Source organism: Helianthus annuus, chromosome 4 (genome assembly GCF_002127325.2).
Source record: "Helianthus annuus cultivar XRQ/B chromosome 4, HanXRQr2.0-SUNRISE, whole genome shotgun sequence".
NCBI lineage: Eukaryota > Viridiplantae > Streptophyta > Magnoliopsida > Asterales > Asteraceae > Helianthus > Helianthus annuus.
Window position 1 is genome coordinate 84,151,267 of NC_035436.2, and position 20,789 is coordinate 84,172,055.

Below are 20,789 nucleotides of genomic sequence, written 5' to 3' on the forward strand. Positions count from 1 at the left end.
TTCTGGGTCACAAGGAGCAACTGCGCTCCTGCAGTGGTTTGAGAGTATCGAGAGCACATTCAGACACGTGCAGTGTCCGAATGCGCGCAAGGTTGAATTTGCTTCAAGCGTGTTTGAGAAGCGAGCGCTTACCTGGTGGAATGGTATTATGCGCGATAGGGGTGCCGAAGTGGCATTAGCACAAACATGGGATGAGCTTTGAGCTCTCATGATGAAGGAGTTTTGTCCCCGTCACGAAATCCAAGCTTTAGAGTGAGAGTTTGACGATTTAAAGCAAGATGGGGGCGAACACCGTGCTTATACAGATCGATTTGAGGAACTTAGTCTGCCGTGTCCCACTATGGTTACCCCTCCGGAGAAAACAATCGAGAGATATATCGATGGTCTACCTGATTCTATTCAGGATATTACGACCGGTGTTAATCCTACTACCCTTCCTCAAACGATCGAGTTGTCTGCTACCCTGACTGAATCCCAAGTCAGGAAGGGTAAACTCACCCGCAAGGGTGATAAGAAGAAGTCTGCCGATTCTGTAAAAGACAAGAAAAAGGGTAAGGGTAAGGAAGGTGAGACGTCGAAGAAATCGAGGAAGCGAAAGGGTGCACAGAACTTTGCTGATACAGCACAGACTACACAGAACCCGCAGAACCCACCTGCTCAACCGCCTGCGAAGAAGGCGTATGCTGGTACCGCACCTCATTGTGCACGCTGCAACGGTCATCATGTTGCACAGCAAGCTTGCAAGCAATGCACGACGTGTGGTAAACTTGGGCATTTGGCCAATGTTTGTCGTTTGGGACAAAATCAGGTTGCCCAGGTTCAAGCTCCGGTTCAGGGGAATGCTGCGAGATTCCCACCGGGTTCATGTTTTAATTTTGGGAAGTTTGGTCACTTCCGCAATAATTGTCCGAGGCTGGTGAATGCGAATATGAATGCTAATGCGAACCCGAATACGAATGTCAATGCCAGTGTGAATCCTGTTCGAGGGCGAGCAGACAATTTAAACGCAAATGAAGAGAGGGCCGGCAATGAGGTGGTCAACGGTACGTTTCTTGTTAACAATCGACCTGCGTCTATTCTTTTCGATTCTGGTGCCGATAGAAGTTTTGTTTCTTTATCTTTTGAGCCTTTGCTTGCGATACCTAGAACTAAACTGAGGAAACCCTTATATGTCGAAGTTGCTACTGGTAAACCTCTTGTTCTCGATTCTGTTATTCGCGATTGTCAGTTGAATCTTGATAACCATCTTTTTTCCTATTGACCTCACACCGATGCAACTTGGGAGCTTCGATATTATCGTGGGGATGGATTGGTTGACCAAACACCATGCTGAGGTGGTTTGTTTCGATAAGATTGTTCGTATTCCTCTGTCTTCTGGCGATATTCTAGAGGTTCGTGGCGAGAAACCTTCAGGTGGATTGAAGCTTATGTCATGTATGGAAGCCCAAAGGTATTTGCGAAAAAGGATATGTTGCCTTCCTGGCACATGTCACCGAGGAGAAAAGCAAGAGCAAGAGTATTCAGGATATTCCGATTGTTCGGGATTATCCAGAGGTGTTTCCTGATGGACTGCCTGGTTTGTCTCCAGTTCGTCAAGTCAAGTTTCATATTGACCTTGTACCCAATGCCAACCCGATTGCGAAAGCACCTTATCGTCTTGCACTGTCGGAGATGCAAGAGCTATCAAAACAGCTTCAAGAGTTATCTGATAAAGGATTCATCCATCCAAGCTTTTCACCTTGGGGAGCTCTTGTCCTCTTTGTGAAAAAGAAAGATGGATCTTTTCGAATGTGTATCGATTATCGTGAGCTTAACAAGCTTACCATCAAGAACCGATATCCCCTACCTCGAATTGATGATCTCTTCGATCAGCTGCAAGGTGCTTCATGCTTTTCCAAGATCGATCTGCGTTCTGGGTATCATCAACTTCGTGTTCTCGAAGAAGATATTCCCAAAACTGCTTTCCGTACGAGATATGGGCACTATGAGTTTACTGTCATGCCTTTTGGTTTGACAAATGCTCCAGCTATCTTTATAGACTTAATGAATAGGGTCTGTAAACCTTATTTAGACAAGTTCATCATTGTGTTCATCGACGATATTCGTATTTATTCGAAGTCTAGAGCCGATCACGACCAACACCTTCATTTGACTTTGGAACTCCTGAAGAAGGAACAACTTCTTGCTAAATTCTCCAAGTGTGAATTTTGGCTTAAAGAAGTTCAGTTTTTGGGTCATATAGTCAACGAGCATGGTATTCATGTGGATCGATCCAAGATTGCTGCTATTAAGGAGTGGAGTACACCGACGATGCCTACAGAGATTCGATCTTTTCTTGCTCTTGCTGGTTATTATCGTCGTTTCATTTCAAATTTCTCGAAGATTGCGGTTCCACTCACTGCTTTGACTCAGAAGAATAAGCCTTTTGACTGGGGACCCAAGCAAGAAGAAGCGTTTCAAACGCTGAAGCAGAAGTTATGTAATGCTCCTGTTCTATCTCTGCCCGAGGGAAGCGGTGATTTCGTTGTCTATTGCGATGCGTCCAACTTAGGCCTTGGTTACGTCCTCATGCAACGAGGTAAAGTTATTGCATATGCATCTAGACTATTGAAAGTTCACGAGAAGAACTACACGACTCATGATCTTGAGTTGGGTGCTGTGGTTTTAGCGCTCAAAATCTGGAGACACTACCTCTATGGAAGGAAGTGTGTGGTTTTCACAGACCACAAAAGTCTCCAGCATATTCTTAATCAGAAGGAGTTGAACATGAGGCAACGACGTTGGGTCGAGCTCTTAAGTGATTACGATTGCGAGATTCGTTACCATCCAGGTAAGGCGAATGTCGTGGCCGATGCGCTTCGTCGAAAAGAGCGAGTCAAGCTTCATTCTGTTCGAACTCTATCTGATCTTCAATCTCGTGTTCTTCAAGCTCAACAATTTTGTGTTTCACTGTAGGATCGATTTTGACCTGAATGAGTCGTTCGGAAGAGCTCTAGCCCGTTTCACAGGCGGAAACTAAGAAACGGATGTGTAAAACAGCTTGAAATACACTTTAAACCTCTTGTATATTGAAATAACAATGTTTACAATCAGAGGAAATACCGGCCGCACCTCGGTATTACTTGACCTGTTCGTTACAAATGACATTAACAACTAGCCTATTTATACTAGACACCCTACCGTTTGAAAGTCTCCAAACGGTCACCCTTCAAACGGATACCTTTCAAACAAAAGGGCTTCAAACGGAATACAATCTTCAAACTAAAGGGTTTCATTCAAATGGTCAACATTCAAACGGAAGTCAAACTTCTTCAAACGGTCAACATCCAATGTGGTGATACAATGATGATGTCACTATTGTGATGTCATCATCAAAGATGATGACATAATGTATGATCAAATCCGCAACGAACCCGAGACTCGACATAACACGAAGACGACAGATGACTGCACCAACATTCACAAAATTTGATGGGTAAGGAATTACCTCGTCAACTTGAGCTTAAGATTGAAACGAAAGACGATGGTTTTCTCTATTTCAAGGATCGTTTGTGGATTCCGAAACAAGACGATCTTCACACCTTGGTAATGGACGAATCTCATAAGTCTCGATATTCTATCCATCCTGGTGCTGATAAAATGTACAAGAATCTTCGTACTTAGTGCTGGTGGCCTGGTATGAAGAAGGATGTTGCCTTGTATGTATCGAAATGCCTAACTTGTCTCAAAGTCAAGGCTGAACATCAACGACCTTCTGCTTTGCTTGTACAACCAGAGATACCGGTTTGGAAGTGGGAGAACATTGCTATGGATCTCATCACTAAATTACCGCGTACATCTAAAGGTCATGATGCTATTTGGGTTGTTATCGATCGATTAACAAAATCAGCTCATTTTACTCCGATTCGTGAGGACCTATTTGCTGATAAACTTGCAAAGATTTATGTTGATGAGATTGTATCACGACATGGTGTTCCTTTGGATATCATCTCTGATCGTGATGCTCGGTTTTCATCTCATTTCTGGAAGACCATGCAATCTGCTATGGGAACCCAACTGAATCTAAGCACTGCTTATCATCCCCAAATAGATGGTCATTTTGAGAGAACGATTCAAACTTTGGAGGATATGCTTAGAGCATGCGTGATAGACTTTGGTGGTAATTGGGATTTTCATCTGCCATTGATAGAATTCTCTTACAACAATAGCTATCATGCTAGCATTAATATGGCACCATTTGAAGCTCTCTGTGGTCGAAAATGTCGTTCACCTGTCTGTTGGAATGAGATCGGTGAAGCTTCGCTTACTGGACCTGAGCTCATTCTGGAAACAACAGACAAAATCAAGAAAATCCGTGATAATCTGGTGACAACTCGAAGCCATCAAAAGAGTTACGCGGATATGCGACGCAAGCCCTTAGAATTTCAAGTCGGAGATCATGTCCTACTCAAGGTTTCACCTTGGAAGGGAGTCGTCAGATTTGGAAGGAAAGGAAAACTTACACCTCGATATGTGGGACCTTTTAAGATTGTGGAAAGAATTGGGAAGGTTGCCTATCAACTAGAGTTACCTCCAGAGCTTGGAAATATTCATCCGACTTTTCACGTGTCCAGTCTGCAAAAGTATTTAGTTGACGCTGATCTTCACATTCCTCTCGACGAGATCCGAATCGATGAAACGATGCATTTTGTCGAGAAACCCGTCGAGATTGTGGACCGTACTTTCAAACAGTTGAAGAACAAACGGATTCGATTGGTCAAAGTTCGCTGGGAATCCAAATGTGGCCCAGAGTTTACTTGGGAACGTGAGGACCAGATGAAGACGAAATATCCGCATTTGTTTTCACAAGTTTCCTCCAAATAAAATTTCGGGACGAAATTTCCTGAAGTAGGGGAGACTTTGACAACTGTGTTCTATAGTCGTGGTTCAATGTAAAACAATGTTGATTATTAATAAACAATGTGCTTTGGTGTTATTATATGTGTTTTTTTTGTGTTATTACGTGTGTAAATGTGTTTGGTGATTTTTCAATTTGATTTGATTCCGAATTCAAGCTCTAAATCGCTTTCTAGAAGGTTATACGTGCACCAATGCGTAAATATAACCAGTTTAATGCAAAAAACACTCCGGAATAATGAAATAGGCTTATCATACCTTAAATAACCTCCACATAACTTAGAATTAAGTTTTGGATGGTTTAGTGTGTTGAAATCAAGTTTCTTCGATCGCAGGGACTATTTGTGTCAAACTGTGAAACTATACCGATTTGTATATTAACGAACATTCCGGAACTTGATCATAAGTTAAAAATACCCTAAATAACCTTTACATAGCTTAGAAATAGGCTTTGAGGGGTTCGGTATGCTAAAATAAATTTTATTGATCAATAGGGACTAAAAGCGTCAAAAAGTGCACAAGTTTGCATTTTCGCGCATATCTTACGTTCTGAATATACCCGGACATCCAAAACTTTATGTAAGCAGTAAAATATTTTATTTTAGTGTTTGGCATAATAAAAATCCATTCGCCGCTTGATTTGGATCGTCTTTGCGTTCGTTACGACTTTCGTCGTAATTAACCAAACAACGCAACCGTACGACCGAACGAACTGACATCCAGGATATTTTTGAGCATGTTTGGAGTTCCCTATACTTTAACTTCATTTTAGAGCCTTGAAATGAGGTTAACGGGGCTTAACGTGTCAAAAATGGGCTGAAATGCATGTTTCTCAAGTTCAGGGTTTAAACTGCAATTTCTGAATAGTTAGCCCCGGCGGGCCGCGTGAGTTATAGTGTTGGGCTATGCGGGCCGTGTGAGTTACCCAGTTCTGCAAAACAGTTTTCTAAAACAGCAGCTGGTATTCAGTGCATTTGGACATGTTTTTGATCAATCTATGGGCTAAATTTGATGGTTTTCAAGAGCCCATGGTATCCAAATACCAAATGCCCACTTGTACGGCTTAGATCGAGGCTCAATCTTCGAGAAACGATCCTAATGGCTCTTGAATACCTATAAATACCCACCCTCACTTCCTCTTAAAGCACACTTGAATCTGATTTTGGCTCTCTAAGTTGACGTTTATGATTCATACCTGAGAGTAAATCGGATCAAGAGCTTGCGGGGACCTTCTGTAAGTATTTTTTTCGTTCTTTTCATTTTTTTATATCATTAAAGTCAAACTTAGTTTGACTTTCCTCTTTGACTAGTTTATGGTCAACGCGAAGTACGTTTGAACTTCATAACGTGAGCGTAATCACGATGGTTATAGTCCCTAGTGACTATACCTACTGATTACCACGTTATCTAGGCTCAGTGACCAAACCTGTTTAGCTCGTCACTTTTAGATATCAAAACTATTTGTTTTGATACCAAACCTGTTTTCTAACCTAACTAAACATGTTTTAGCATGTTTAGCTCGTCACTTTTAGATTAGTGCTTGTGAAGAGTCATAAGTCAAGCGGACTAAACACCCGCTTAGACTTTCGAACACGACCCGTTTGGTCGATCATTAGGATCCGACCAAACATGTTTAGTGCCCATAGATGCATAGGGAATAACCTTCCGAGGTTATATCTTATGGTCACCTAGTTTAAGTAGTTGTATGATAAGTACTTTATATGCCTTTGGTAAATTACCAAAATAACCTTTTCATACATAATTGGTAATTAAGCATATGTAACCTAAACTTTTGTCACATAACTGATTATGTAACATATTTAAACATGTCTTGGCATATAATACTTGTCATAGAACTAGTTAGACGTCTCGAACGCGCAATTGCGCGCACGACGTGTTAAAGTAGCATAAGCTACCTTAATGGGTCGCGATGGGTCGAAAGCACTTAGGTTAGGTTTCATTTAGGATGTAGGCTTTGTTAAACCATATCACATGAGTTCCAACACTCATTTGGTTTACAAGACCTCATTCTGTCCGATCTCCCGATTTAGGCGTCTATTGTTTGACTAGTGAATCGATTAAGGTCAGTGACCGGGTTCTACTTAAGGTCTCACCCTGGAAGGGTGTAGTTCGTTTTGGTAAACGGGGCAAGCTTAATCCGGGATACGTCGGACCATTCGAAATTACCGAGAAAATCGGTAAGGTGGCGTATAGATTGAATCTGCCTGAAGAACTGAGTGCGGTGCACAACGTCTTTCACGTGTCTAATCTGAAGAAGTGTTTCTCAGATGAAACACTCGTAATTCCTTTCAAGGAACTCTCTATCGACGAACAGCTACACTTTAATGAGGAACCGATTGAGATCACAGATCGAGAGATCAAAATCCTCAAACGTAGCCAGATACCTCTTGTGCGAGTTCGTTGGAACTCACGACGTGGCCCAGAGTTTACCTGGGAGCGGGAATGTCACACCCCCAAAATCCACCATGCGGAGTACCACCGCTTGGAGGCGTGACGTGACCAGGATCGAGCCACCAATCATACTGAACAACGTATTTAAGTAAATCAAGCCAACCACAATACGTTGGTGACCAAAAGCTAGTTAAGCAAGCTTTAATTTAGACAACGGAAGCATAAACATAAAGTTCAAAACATAAGTTCGCAGTTCATAAGTTTAAAGTCCGACACATAGGTTTAATAAGTTCATAATGGTTTAAATATTAAACGCCGGACATAACTGTCCGTACACCACAACGACTCCATCCCCGTGCAAGCTCCAAGCAATTAGCGACCTGTAAGGCATGTAACAACGAGTCAACAACAAAGTTGAGTGAATTCACAGTTGGTTGTTTAGTTATAGCATTCGTTTCGTAAATCATCTGTTCGTTTTGAAAACCATGTATCGTATAAGTTTGCATCGCGGTCATTCTGACATGTTTGCGAAGATTACTGGGGGTTTCCCATGTGTTACTAGACCACGCGTATCAACTGCTACGAAAATATAAGAGGTGCCCTAAGTCAATGTCTATCAGCATTGACCCTTTGCCCATAGTCCAATAGTACACGCCCGTCCGACTGGCACGGTGTGAGGTTTGTTAAACCTAATAGCGCTATTAACTAATGACCCGCTCGCCATAGGCCTCGGCGATTAAGTTGATAAATGAGGGACTTAAAGTGATAGAGTTGATGGTCTTATGATCGTGTACGTAGGTTTTACGTACGTGCCCTTCAATCCGAGGACAGTAAAAAGTAGTTTAATAGTAATGATAGTACAAATAGTTAATCAATCCCATTCCCAAACCCCTGGGAATCCCATGCCTTAGAAAGAGTGTGAACTCACCTCGGTTTACTCGGTTAGATTCTCAAATATAGCTAACAGTCAAGGTCGGTCAATCACGTCCTAATATAATTTACCAGTTAGTCATTTAGTGGCTTTCAAATAGCACACAAAGTTCCTACACGTATCTATCACACAACATGCATCGTTTTAACGGTTTATGCCCATCTAAGTTTCCCATCCATTCCCCACTCAAAATCAAACATACGATAATGCACATAACATACATAACATGTTAGATCATTCACGGATAGCATACTCGACATTTAGACACGCAAGTCACAACTTATCTCAATTCAGCATTTATATTCAAAACCGGCTGTTTTCGGACGTTTTAATAAAATAGTTAAATTATTCCAAAAATTCCCAAATTTTTACAGGATGTCTTAAACGTTCCATATTTTATTGTGTAAAAATATCGGGGTCCGGTTACTATCAATATTTTATAAAAAATCATATTCCGGACAGAACTCAGATTTATGCATTTCTGACCACAGTCCACGGAACAATTTACTAAAAATTCATCGAGTGTCCGATTTACGAAATTCCAGTGGGGTAATTACACATGCATCGGTTATCATCTACTGTACAAATTTCATGCTCCGATTCTACACAGAATACAAGTTACAACAGAAAATACAACGCTCATTTATTGCTGTAAAAACTCAGCCTAAGCTGCTGTTACGAATCGGTTCTTTAAAAATAGTAAACGGAGTCCAAAAATTACGATTCCGGTGCCATTAGAACCGTATTTTATAACACATAAATCTAGGATTCAGAAAATACATTTTTCGTTAAATTATGGTCCTGTTACAGCCAACTGAAGTTGGCTGTAAAGCTTGGACAGATTCTGTTTTTAGTCTCTAGCTTACTAGTTTGTGTTCGGTTGATCCCGGTAATCCTATTTAGTGATCGTAACAACATCCCACATCAATATCAACAAGTAAATCAGCAAATACTCAGTACATATCAAAACAACTTCATATTAACACAAGTACATCATGTTTCATCTTCTTGGTTAAATCCTTTTTAGTGTTCTTGTGAAATAAACATCATTCTACAAATATTAGCCATAAAAGTAAGATAATCAAGGGTTAAACGAGAGCTTACTACTAGCTTATAGCTAGGGTAGAATCTATTGAGAATATGATGGTGAAAAAGACTAGAACAAGCTCCTTAGAAAGTCCTTCAAGTTGCACCTTCCATGGATGAACTTCAAGCTTAGAATGAACTTGTTAATGGAAGAGATAGATGATTGGAAGTGGTGGTGATGGGTTTCGGTTATGGAGGAACCGAATTGAGAGAGAGAGAGTGGGAGTTTGAGTGTGTAATCTAGAGAATGATGGTTGTGATCTCAAGACTTACTTATAATCATCATTCACATATCTTGGACACTTACACAAGCAAGCAATCCAATAAAAAAAATAAGATAAAATCTTCTCAAAGATGTGGAGTATGGTGGATAGACGGTTCATGAGGGAGGATAGAGAGATGTTTGAGTGTGAGAGTGAATCTTGGTGAAGTGACATTGTGATCTATACATCATGCTTATAAGGATGTTCATAATATTATGTTCACTTCAAGAAGCAAGAAATCAACCAAAATATCAAATAAAATCTTGGAGATATGGGGGTGGGTCCCTTGACCGATTTCATACATGGGGGGGGGGGTCTTGTTTGCAAAAGTTGTAACTAGATGGTTACTTGCTAACTAGAAACCAAGTGTATGTTTACTAGAGTTAGTTACTAGATGTTTAGTGGGTGTTATGGTGCACGGTGATCATAACAAGCCAAGAAATAAATAATCAATGTATTTGACAAATATTTGGTGTCCCGGGTAATGTCCGGTTGTTCGGTTTGACACTGTTCCGTTAAAGCGCTTAATTAATTCGTAAAGCGTCCTATATATATATTTTTGTAACGTTTTTAATTTCCAACACTCCGGAAAATATAACAGACTATTTAGTGACCTTTCTGTACACTATTAGTATATTAACAAGTACATGTAAGTATAACACAGATATCAGAAGCCGTTAAATGATTCAGCACAGTCATCAAACACTTTAATTATCAATAATAAATTGTACGGAATACATAGGATTTTGAGGGTTGTCACATTCTCCCCCTGTTAAGAGAATTTCGTCCCGAAATTTAGCGCGTGGTTACTGAGGAAGCTAGTTATGTTGCGTTGGTTTCCTGGTTTTTCCTGGGGTGTCACATCATCCCCCCGTTGATTTGGAATTTCGTCCCGAAATTTTGCGGTAGCTTCAGCCTCAGTAGTGGTTGCATTTTTCTTAAACAGCTGGGGATACTTGAGTTTCATCTGGTCTTCCCGTTCCCAGGTATACTCTGGGCCATGACGGGAATTCCAACGAACTCAGACGAGAGGTATTCTGGTGTGCTTGAGAATCTTAACATCTTGATCCGTAATCTCTACTGGTTCCTCGACGAATCGCAGCTGGTCGTCGGTAGTGAGCTCTTTTAGGGAACTATGAGGGTCTCGTCTGACAGACAGTTCTTCAGATTTGACACGTGGAATACGCTGTGAACTCCGCTGAGTTCTTCAGGTAGATTTAAACTGTAGGCGACTTTGCCAATTCTCTCAATGATCTCGAACGGTCCGACATAATGCGGGTTGAGCTTGCCCCGTTTGCCAAATCGGACTACACCTTTCCAAGGTGAGACTTTGAGCAGCACTCGATCCCCAACCTGGAACTTAAGTGGCTTTCTTCGCTTATCGGCATAGCTTTTCTGACGGTTACGAGCTGCCGCCATTCGTTGTCGTATCTGAGCAATCTTTTCTGTTGTATCTACTACTAGTTCTGGGCCAGTGATTTGACTGTCACCAACTTCTGCCCAACAGAGAGGTGATCGGCACTTGCGTCCATACAATGCCTCGAACGAAGCGGCCTGGATGCTGGTGTGGTAGCTGTTGTTATATGAAAACTCCACTAACGGGAGATGCTTTTCCCAGCCGTTGCCGAAGTCGATCACGCATGCCCTAAGCATGTCTTCGAGAGTCTGAATGGTGGCGTTCAGATTGCCCATCCGTCTGTGGATGATAAGCGGTGCTCATGTCTAAACGTGAGCCAAAAGACTTATGCGTAGCTTGCCACAGTTCAGAGGTAAAACGAGCGTCCCGATCAGAAATGATGGAGGTTGGCACTCCGTGCCTTGATACCACTTCTTTTAAGTAGATGTCTGCTAGAGTAGAAAACTTATCCGTTTCTTGATATGCAGAAAATGTGCAGACTTGGTCAGTCGATCTACGATCACCCAAATGGTATCGTTTCCGCGTTGAGATCTGGGCAGGCCAGTAACGAAATCCATGGAAATTTTCTCCCATTTCCATTTAGGTATCTCTGGTTGTTGGAGTGGGCCTGATGGTTTCTGATATTCGACCTTGACTCTCGCACAAGTTAAACATTTACCAACATAGGTTGCTATGCCGGCTTTCATACCAGGCCACCAGTATGTAGTTTTTAGGTCGTGGTATATCTTACCGAACCAGGATGTACTGAGTAACGAGACTTATGCGCTTCATCCATCACAAGCTCGCGCAAGTCTCCATACAGTGGAACCCAGATGCGTCCGTTATCATAGTAGGCGTCGTTTTCTTTTTGTTCTAGCCGTTGCCTCGATCCTCTTAGGGACTTAGCCCTGATGTTCTCTGCCTTCGATGCTTCAACCTGAGCATCGCGAATCTGAGTGGGAAGGTTAGATTGGATGGTAAGCTGTAACGCACGTACACGCCTAGGTATAGTATCCTTCCGGCTGAGGGCGTCGACCACAACATTGGCTTTGCCCGGATGATACTTGATTGCGCATTCGTAATTGTTCAAGAGCTCGACCCATCGGCGTTGTCGCATATTCAATTCCTTTTGCTTGGAGATATGCTCGAGACTCCTGTGATCGGTGTAAATGGTGCACTTGGTACCGTACAAGTAATGTCTCCATATCTTAAGCGCGAAAACAACTGCTTCCAATTCCAGATCGTGGGTAGTGTAGTTCCTTTCGTGAACATTAAGTTGACGTGAAGCGTAGGCAATGGCCTTGTCACGTTGCATCAACACGCAACCAAGTCCTTGGATGGAAGCATCGCATTAAACCACAAAATCGTCTGTGCCTTCAGGCAATGAGAGGATAGGCGTGCTACAAAGTCTATCCTTCAAGTGCTGAAATGCGGACTCCTGTGCATCACCCCAACGATAGGTGACACCCTTCTGAGTCAGTGAGGTGAGAGGTTGCGCAATCTTGGAGAAATCCTTGATAAACCTTCTGTAATATCCTGCCAAACCTAAGAATTGGCGGATCTCTGTTGGTGTGCGGGGTGCAGGCCAATTCTTGATCGATTCAACCTTGGATGGATCAACATGAATCCCATCCTTGTTTACCACATGGCCCAGAAAATGGACTTCGCGAAGCCAGAAGTCACATTTCGAAAACTTGGCATACAGCTGCTCTTTACGAAGTAGTTCCAGAATAAGCCTCAGGTGTTGCTCGTGTTCCTCCTGACTCTTAGAATAGATCAGGATGTCGTCGATGAAGACTATGACAAATTTATCCAAGTAAGGCTTGCACACTCGATTCATGAGGTCCATGAAGACCGCAGGTGCATTCGTCAATCCGAAAGGCATAACCAGAAACTCATAATGGCCGTAACGAGTCCTTAATTCTGTTTTGGAGACGTCCTCCTCTCGGACTCTCAACTGATGGTAGCTTGACCTTAGGTCAATCTTAGAATAGAAGCTCGACCCTTGCAACTGGTCGAACAAGTCGTCAATACGTGGAAGAGGATAACGATTCTTCACGGTCACCTTGTTGAGTTTGCGGTAGTTAATACACATTCTGAAGGTACCGTCTTTCTACTTTACGTATAACACTGGAGCTCCCCATGGCGAAGAGCTAGGACGTATGAAACCCTTTTCTAAGAGTTCTTGTAGTTGTGTAGACAATTTTTTCGAGTTCTGATGGAGCTAGACGATATGGTGCTCGAGCCATGGGCGCTGCTCCAGGAGCTAGCTCGATTCGAAACTCGACCTGACGATGAGGCGGAAGTCCAGGCAATTCCTCAGGAAAGTTGCATACAATAGGAATGTCTTCTATCTTCCTTTCCTCCGTGGATGAATCAAAAACGAGGGGCTAGAATAGCGGCATGGCCCTTTCGCAAACACTTCTGGGCCTTAAGGAAAGAGATGATGCCTTCGACAGCACCACTCTTGTCGCCACGAATCATGAGAGGTTCTTCACCAGAACGAGGAATGCGGATGATTTTCTCCGTACAAACAATCTCCGCTTGTTGAAGAGATAACCAATCCATCCCAATAATGACGTTGAAACTACCCAGAATGATAGGAATAAGATCGATGGAGAAGGTCTGGCCGGCTAGGACGAGGTTACAGCCCTTAACTATGTGTGTGGCTTCAAGACTTTTACCGTTTGCTAGTTCTACCGTGTGTAGCGTTGGAATGCGCTTAAGCATTTGGCTAACTTTTAAGGACACATAACTAGTATCAGCACCCGAATCAAATGAAACAGTGACAAAGAAGTCGTCTAGAAGAAACTTACCCATTACAACATTGGGATCGTTCCTAGTATCATCCACATGCGATGGAGGAATAATTCACCTAGATCCACGAGCTTAGATGAGTTTTCAATTTCTCAAGTCGGTAAGCAATCAAGTTTGGAGGAGTTTTCTTAGGTCGTGTGAATGAATTTAAAAATACGTTCGTGTAATCGTAAGGTTCCAAGGAAAGGACGCGAAAACGCATTCAAGAGAGTATAAACACATCATCACACTCAAGGTTTCAATAAGTGATCACCAATGATAGAAATTCGAGCCTTCCAAACCCTCTAATCTAGAGTAAGTTCGCATTAGTGTCTAGCGTCACTGTGGTAAAGGAATGGTGGTTCTGTGTATGTCAATAGTAGAAATTAGGCATTGCATTAAGCATAGGTCGGTACAAAGGCTAGCGAAAAGATTTCACATAATTATGATAAACCATCGTAGGATCAAAGTGCGACTCTTGTAGTGTAAGGGGGAAAAGGGGTGAGGTAAATGTGTAGCTCGTCGTATCCGTATGTAAGTTAAGTAATCCGTATCGCCGTCCTCGAATGTCCCGAAGACTATCCCATCATTAGGAGGCATCCGCTTGCTAAGTTGGGTATACGAGGGTGTAGATCAAAATAAGATAATTAACTACCCAACAAGGTAATGAGGGGGTAATCTTGTGATTGGTGGAAATCGCGGTGTGGTTGTTAGCGTTTCGTTATATCGGTTGCGGATCGAAGGAACGGGAGGTTGGGAATGTTGACCTGTGGTGCGATAATAAAGGACAAGGTTAAGCACAAGAGTTGGTTCACGAAGGTGGGATCTAAACGTCCTAAGATGGGTTGATATGGCAGGTTATACCTCCTGCAGGAACAACTGCGAGTGCCTCAGCAACTCGTTCGTTGATCAAAGCCGTCAGCTGGGCTTCAGTTAGGTTGATACGTCCTCCGCGTCCGTTCATGATCTTCATAACGAAGCAACGTAAGTGAGGAAAGTGTCGCGAAAGTGCGTAAGTGTGGGATGACAATAGAGAGTAAGCACACAAGGTTCAAATAGCAACTACCACATTATCTAATGCACAGTGAGAACTATCTAACCGACACTATAACATAAATTATACCACTTATGGCGTCGAGTCTTGCACGTGGAGCGTAGCGTCGTTGTGGATCGTTGAGCACTGTACAGGTTATAGTCTGGTTTTATCAAAAAGCTTTTCCCTTTTTTTTTAAAACCAAGTTCACTATAACCAATGGCTCTGATACCAATCTGTCACACCCCCAAAATCCACCATGCGGAGTACCACCGCTTGGAGGCGTGACGTGACCAGGATCGAGCCACCAATCATACTAAACAACGTATTTAAGTAAATCAAGCCAACCACAATACGATTGGTGACCAAAAGCTAGTTAACCAAGCTTTAATTTAGACAACGGAAGCATAAACATAAAGTTCAAAACATAAGTTCGCAGTTCATAAGTTTAAAGTCCGACACATAGGTTTAATAAGTTCATAATGGTTTAAATATTAAACGCCGGTCATAACTGTCCTTACACCACAACGACTCCATCCCCGTGCAAGCTCCAAGCAATTAGCGACCTGTAAGGCATGTAACAACGAGTCAACAACAAAGTTGAGTGAATTCATGTGACACCTGTGTCACCGCGACCATCAAACAAATACCAAGCCAATGAAATATTGTATTTCATACTTGGGATCTTGTACAAATATGTGTATCTGTTGCACATATCAATTCTTGTTCAATTTCAAACTTTATATCGCTTTCAGGAGAATTATACGCAAACTGGTGCGTAAATGTACTCGGTTTAATGCGATAAATACTCCGGAACATCAACATATACTCAACATACCTTAAATAACCTTTACATAACTTAGAAATAAGTTTTGAAGGCTTTGGTATAGCAAAAAACAAGTTAATTCGCTTACAGGGACTAAACTTGACAAACTGCAAAAGTATGCCAATTTGAACTGTAACGAACATTCCGGAACATGTCCATAAGTTAAACATACCTTAAATATCCTTTACATAGCTTAGAAATAGGCTTTGAGGTGTTTGGCATGCTAAAACAAACTTTTGGATCATTCAGGGACTAAAAGTGTCAAAAAGTGCACAAGTTTGCACTTTCGCGCATAACTTACGTTCTGAATACATCCGGACATCCAAAAATTTATGTAAGCATCCTTATATTATGCCTTAGTGTTTGGCATGAGAAAAATCCGTTCGTCACGTCATTTGGATCGTTTTTCGTGCTTATGCGCATTCCGTCGTAATTAAGCGAACATCGCGTTCGTACGACCAAACGAACCAACATCCGACATATTTTTGGGCATGTTTCATGTCCACAATGTTTAGACATCATTTTAGGGCCTTAAAGTTGGCTTTACAGGCCTTGGAAGGGCTGAAAATGGCTTAAATACGCAACAGGGACCAAAAGTGTAAATTCTGCAAGTGGTGCAGATCAGAGGACTTCAGGCGGCCCGCGTAAAGATTGCCCAAATCCTTACGCGGGGCGCGTGAGACTGTCAGACAGAAAATATATTGCATTTAATGCAGTTTGGCCTTTCGTTCGATCAAGGGGCAATGCCCTTTCACCCAATCAGGAGCCAAGAGCCAATATCTGACTTACCACAATATTTTGACAAGTGTACGCTCGAGATCGCGGCACGATATTCGATAAACGATCCTAACGGTTCCACTTTTCCTATAAATACCCCCCCCCCCTTTGTTCCAAAAACCCACAAGAATCAGATCTAAAGCTCTAAGTTGGAACCATTGTTTCATACCTGAGCTATTTGATCTAGATTAGCACTCGGGGACCCTCCGTAAGTCTTCTTTCGCTCTTTTATTCGTTTTCGAGTCCGAAAGTCAACGTTTTGTTGACTTTCTGCATTGACCAGCTTATGGTCGATGCGAAGTTCATGGAACTTCATAACGTGAGCGTGATCACGATGGTTATGGTCCGTAGTGACCATACCTACTGATTACCCCATTATCTAGGCTCAGTGACGAGTCGTAGTTTCGGCCAAAATGCGCATTCTTGCGTATTTTGTAACCAAACTACTCGTGAGCATCAAAGCCGTTTGTTTTGATGCCAAACCTGTTTTCTAAACTTAGTTAAGCATGTTCTAACATGCTTAGCTCGTCACGTTAAGTATAGTGCTTATATAGGGTCGTAAGGTAAGCGATCTAAACCATCGCTTATACTTTCGAACCCGACCCATTTGGTCGATCTTTAGGATCCGACCAAACATATTAGGTGACCATAGCTATAACCTTCCGAGGTTATACCTTGTGGTCGCAATGTTAGGCGTTCCATACGCGTTCTACGCGAATGACGCGTTAGGGTGGCATAAGCTACCTCAACGGGTCGTGATGGACCGTAAGCACTTAGGTTAAGTTTCATTTTAGTATGTAGGCTTTGTTAAACCATATTACACGAGTCTCCATACTCGTTTGGTTATCGAACCCGCGTACTGTCCGATCCTTCCGATTTGGTCCGGTATATTAACATAAGCTACCTATTAGGTGCCGTTGGTATTCCGTGATCTTTAGCATTATCTGGTTATTATACAAGGAACTCAAAGCAATCTCAGGTGAGTACATTGAACCCCTCTTTTACTGTTTTCCAAACTGTTTTGGGGTGAAACACATGTGCCTACTTGCTACTTTCATGCTTTCCGGTTTTCACATCATATACTGCTATGTTCGATAGTACATATATAGTACATGATTTCATTGTGTTTATGCTATGTATGCCCATTGTGTGCGTACTTAGTACATTGCTTTACATCACATTTCATGCTACGTACGCCCATTGTGTGCATACGTAGTACATTGTTTCACATTGCATATCTGTTGCATATGCTCATCCAGCATATGAACACATTATTCTACATTTTGAACCGTTGTACTCTACAATACATTTCATGCTACGTACGCCCATTGTGTGCATACGTAGTACATTGTTTCACATTGCATATCTGTTGCATATGCTCATCCAGCATATGAACACAGTATACTACATTTTGAACCGTTGTACTCTACAATACATTTCATGCTACGTACGCCCATTGTGTGCATACGTAGTACATTGTTTCACATTGCATTTCTGTTGCATATGCTCATCCAGCATATGAACACATTACACTACATTTTGAACCGTTGTAACCATTTGACTATGTGAACCGTCTTACCCCTTTGATTTCATGAACCGTCTGTAACCATTGAACCGTGTAAACCAGTTGTATCCGTTGACATGGATTACATTTGACAATAGACATTTGACTATACATGAACATTTCTACCGTTGTTAAACATTTCATCTTGATGGTTTGGTTTGAGTAAGTAATTTAAGTAACGAGGCATGTGTAATATGATACAAGCATGGTGGATACGCCGCTGGTACTTCCTATATATAAGTGTTTGTATGGTATTACATATCGTAGCGTTATTTGAATCATTTCAATTTGAAACATAGATCATTTTATACAAATAACACGCTTTTCACAAGACATTGATTTACAAACAACAAATCTTATACAAACTCTTTTTTTTACATGGTTATTCAGTTAACCATGCATTGTTCTCTTATTTATACATATCATTTGATCTTACCGTTTTTCAAATGATTTACAAGACAAAGCAAAATACGAGGTTCATGACGAAACATTTTCTCAAACTCAAGTCATGAATTCCGTTTTCACAAAACCAATGTATCTCACAGGCATTTTTATGCTGACGTACCTATTTTCACATGTGTTTTCAGGAGATGATGCATAGTACTTATCAAGACATACTTAGGCGGACCTGTGCCTTAGTGACTTAAAACGAGACAAGAACTAGTTAATTTATGTTATGTACACTTTGATTCTTGTTTAGACAATGTAAACTTTCATGTTTGATTTATAAAACGAAACTTCATTTGCCATGGATTTGAAACAATTGATTCTGTTACGACACTCCCCGAATTTTCCGCCACGTTTTGTATGTTCTACGTGGTCGGGGTGTGACGATTCACAGTTGGTTGTTTAGTTATAGCATTCGTTTCGTAAATCATCTGTTCGTTTTGAAAACCATGTATCGTATAAGTTTGCATCGCGGTCATTCTGACATGTTTGCGAAGATTAGTGGGGGTTTCCCATGTGTTACTAGACCACGCGTATCGACTGCTACGAAAATATAAGAGGTGCCCTAAGTCAATGTCTATCAGCATTGACCCTTTGCCCATAGTCCATTAGTACACGCCCGTCCGACTAGCACGGTGTGAGGTTTGTTAAACCTAATAGCGCTATTAACTAATGACCCGCTCGCCATAGGCCTCGGCGATTAAGTCGATAAATGAGGGACTTAAAGTGATAGTGTTGATGGTCTTATGATCGTGTACGTAGGTTTTACGTACGTGCCCTTCAATCCGAGGACAGTAAAAAGTAGTTTAATAGTAATGATAGTACAAATAGTTAATCAATCCCATTCCCAAACCCCTGGGAATCCCATGCCTTAGAAAGAGTGTGAACTCACCTCGGTTTGCTCGGTTAGATTCTCAAATATAGCTAACAGTCAAGGTCGGTCAATCACGTCCTAATATAATTTACCAGTTAGTCATTTAGTGGCTTTCAAATAGCACACAAAGTTCCTACACGTATCTATCACACAACATGCATCGTTTTAACGGTTTATGCCCATCTAAGTTTCCCATCCATTCCCCACTCAAAATCAAACATACGATAATGCACATAACATATATAACATGTTAGATCATTCACGGATAGCATACTCGACATTTAGACACGCAAGTCACAACTTATCTCAATTCAGCATTTATATTCAAAACCGGCTGTTTTTGGACGTTTTAATAAAATAGTTAAATTATTCCAAAAATTCCCAAATTTTTACAGGATGTCTTAAACGTTCCATATTCTATTGTGTAAAAATATCGGGGTCCGGTTCACTACCAATATTTTATAAAAAATCATATTCCGGACTGAACTCAGATTTATGCATTTCTGACCACAGTCCACGGAACAATTTACTAAAAATTCATCGAGTGTCCGATTTACGAAATTCCAGTGGGGTAATTACACATGCATCGGTTATCATCTACTGTACAAATTTCATGGTCCGATTCTACACAGAATACAAGTTACAATAGAAAATACAACGCTCATTTATTGCTGTAAAAACTCACCCTAAGCTGCTGTTACGAATCGGTTCTTTAAAAATAGTAAACTGAGTCCAAAAATTACGATTCCGGTGCCATTAGAACCGTATTTTATAACACATAAATCTAGGATTCAGAAAATACATTTTTCGTTAAATTATGGTCCTATTACAGCCTACTGAAGTTGGCTGTAAAGCTTGGACAGATTCTGTTTTTAGTCTCTAGCTTACTAGTTTGTGTTCGGTTGATCCCGGTAATCCTATTTAGTGATCGTAACAACATCCCACATCAATATCAACAAGTAAATCAGCAAATACTCAGTACATATCAAAACAACTTCATATTAACACAAGTACATCATGTTTCATCTTCTTGGTTAAATCCTTTTTAGTGTTCTTGTGAAATAAACATCATTCTACAAATATTAGCCATAAAAGTAAGATAATCAAGGGTTAAACGAGAGCTTACTACTAGCTTATAGCTAGGGTAGAATCTATTGAGAATATGATGGTGAAAAAGACTAGAACAAGCTCCTTAGAAAGTCCTTCAAGTTGCACCTTCCATGGATGAACTTCAAGCTTAGAATGAATTTGTTAATGGAAGAGATAGATGATTGGAAGTGGTGGTGATGGGTTTCGGTTATGGTGGAACCGAATTAAGAGAGAGAGAGAGTGGGAGTTTGAGTGTGTAATCTAGAGAATGATGGTTGTGATCTCAAGACTTACTTATAATCATCATTCACATATCTTGGGCACTTACACAAGCAAGCAATCCAATAAAAAAAATAAGATAAAATCTTCTCAAAGATGTGGAGTATGGTGGATGGACGG